This window comes from Lupinus angustifolius, chromosome LG05 (genome assembly GCF_001865875.1).
Source record: "Lupinus angustifolius cultivar Tanjil chromosome LG05, LupAngTanjil_v1.0, whole genome shotgun sequence".
In the NCBI taxonomy this organism is placed as follows: domain Eukaryota; kingdom Viridiplantae; phylum Streptophyta; class Magnoliopsida; order Fabales; family Fabaceae; genus Lupinus; species Lupinus angustifolius.
The window spans coordinates 23,622,494-23,625,391 of NC_032013.1; the positions used below are offsets into that span (position 1 = coordinate 23,622,494).

The 2,898-nt window shown below is 25.5% G+C and overlaps 1 long non-coding RNA gene across 1 annotated transcript; it reads left to right on the forward strand.

The window, feature by feature from the left end:
• On the forward strand, nt 245–1,061 carry LOC109347449. Its single transcript, XR_002107601.1, has 2 exons — nt 245–326; nt 796–1,061. It is a non-coding gene; the product is annotated as an uncharacterized LOC109347449 (long non-coding RNA).

Consider the following 2,898-nt stretch of genomic DNA (forward strand, 5'->3'; position numbering starts at 1 on the left):
ATGTCTCTCTTTATTTGTTTATTCTTAGAAAATACTGCAAAATTATTTTTTAATCATTATCAAATAATATTTAAACAATTTTCCAGTTATTTATTAGTATTATTTCGTCCCTTTTCCAATTAAAAAGCATGCATGTTTCCATCTTTCAATTTTCTTATTTAAGACATTTTATAAAAAAAGAAATACATCCACTTTAAATACAATTCACCCCTTGTAACAAACACATTAAAACAAATATCTCAGACAAATTAAAGGATCAAATTGACGTTGAGAAATGAAAACATCTTATATCATCTCCCTTATTCTCTTATTGCTTACTTTCATTGGTACCAAACATCTCTCATTTCATCTTATCTATTTTCAATCACTATATCAACATCACATGCATATTTTCCTCTCTCACTACAAACATACATTAGAATCAGCATATTAATCTCTCTTTACTAATCACTATATAGTCAATATGTTTATCCGAGAAGAAAACTACCCTAATTTATACAATTTACGCATTTAATATGTGTTGAATTGTTCAATAACACGTGTTGAATTGTTATACAATTTAAATAAGACTTTTCATGTCTTGATCAAATGAATGAAAATTTATCATAATATTTATTTTACATTTTCGTAATATAGTATCAGAGCTTTCATCCTGAAAGCTTTGATCACCACTGCACATTCTCTAAAATCATTCTCTAGAAACACAAGAGAAACAATATATACATGCATTATCTTCCCTTTATTTCTTTATCATAGTGAAAGTTGATTCATAATAACCAAAATTTGCAATGGCAGGTGGTTTAGACTCTGAATTTGTGAAAGAAAATGGTAAATGTTCGGCGCCAATCAGAGTTAGATGTGAGGCAAAGACATGCAATAATGATTGCGCTGCAAGATATCGTGGTGCTAGAGGACAATGCTTGCTCGACTCCGTTTGTAAATGCACATATCCTTGCAACATATAGTTCATTATGCTAAGGTTGTATCCCAAATCCTCACCTAGTTTGTGACCAAAAATATATGAATAAAGAAATAATGAGTGATGGTATTTGGCAAAACAATAATCATCACACAAAAATTATTAATTATATATAAAATTATCCGATCAGATTGAATGATTTAACCATTTATATTGATTAAACTTAATAAAGATATCTTCTAATTTGATGTTCGATTCAGTTTAATAAATTATCCGTTGTGTTTATAGAGAAATACAAAGTTAAGATATTGATTATTATTAAGGTGTATAGTAGAGTATGAAATTTAATAAATTAAATTTGATTTGTTTATTTAAAAATTACTTATTTTATTATTTTAGAAACTAAAAATCAATAAATTAATTATTATTTAATAGTATATAAATAAAAAAATTAAAATATATATCTGAATTTTTATCTCACTTTCTTGAAGCGATATGTGGCAACGACATAATTATTATCGGGGAATAGTTGAAAAATTGAGATTAGAGACTTTTTTTATTTATATTTATATGTATTTCTCTATATAATTGGTATTCTTTATTCAATTAAAAGTTAAGTTTTGGTATTCTTTCGCTTTTGGCCCTTCAAAATTAGATGCTCGTATATGCTATTCTTTTCTTAACTCTTTATTTATTTATCCTTTGAGAAGAATGTAAAGTAATTGTGTTAATAATAATAAAATAATAATTAAAAAATAAAAATAATGCTTTAAATATAAAGTCTTGGCGAGACTAACAATTAAATAGAAATTAAGGCTATATCTTTCTTTGTTATTCTAGTTAAGACGTTGAATACTTTCCTTTTTAATTCATGTCTTTCACTATAATAGAAAAGTAAAGGATGTGATAATGCATGCATGTATTGATTCTCTTGTATTTCTAGAGAAATATAAAGTTAATATATTGATTATTATTAAGGTGTATAATAGAATATGAATTATATAAATTTATTAAGCTTAAATTAATAAATTAATTATCATCTAATTGTATATAAATAAATAAAATGAAATAATGTATCTGATTTAATTTGTCATGTCACATTCTAGAACTGGTATGTGACGATGACTAGATGAATTCACTTTGAGCTAGTTATTCTATGAAAATAATGTAAAATATTTTTTAATGATAATCAAATAATATTTAAACAATGAAAATAATATGTAATCTTTGGGAGGTTAAAGATTCAATCAATCATCCACCATTGATTTATTAACCACCATTGACTCTCAAATAAAAATAATACAAATCAATAATAGATGATATGCTGACAGTATAAAAAATTTTATATGCACAAATTTTAAACTCTAACAACAATAAGTTAGTAATTAAGGTCTTATGACCTTTTGCTCCATCTTCGAGATGAATTATTCTTGCAGTTATTGCTACTACTTTGTCATTTTCCTATTAAAAAGCAAGTTTCACTTTGAGCTTTCATTTTTTTCATGACATTTTTTTTGAAAAGGGAAATAAATCCACTTTAAATACCATTCACTCCATGTAACAAACACATTGAGACAAATATCCTAGACAAATTGATGGATCAAATTAACATTAGAAAATGAAAACATCTTATATTATCTCTCTTATTCTAGTATTGCTTATTTTCTTAGGTACTAAACATCTTCCATTTTACCTTAGTTTTTTTTATCACTATATCAACATCACATATTCCTCTGTCACTACAAAAATACATTAGAATCAGCATGTTAACTCTCTCTTTAGTAATGACGATATAACCAATATGTTAACTTTGTAATTCTCTAGAAACACAACAAAATTAGTACATACATGCATTATCATCCCTTTATTTCTTTATTATATTGAAAGTGTTAGAATTTTTGATAATGACTTCCGCGTTTAATCTATGGATTTTGGATGGAGAAATTCTCCAACAGAAAGTTGATTGATGATAACCAAAT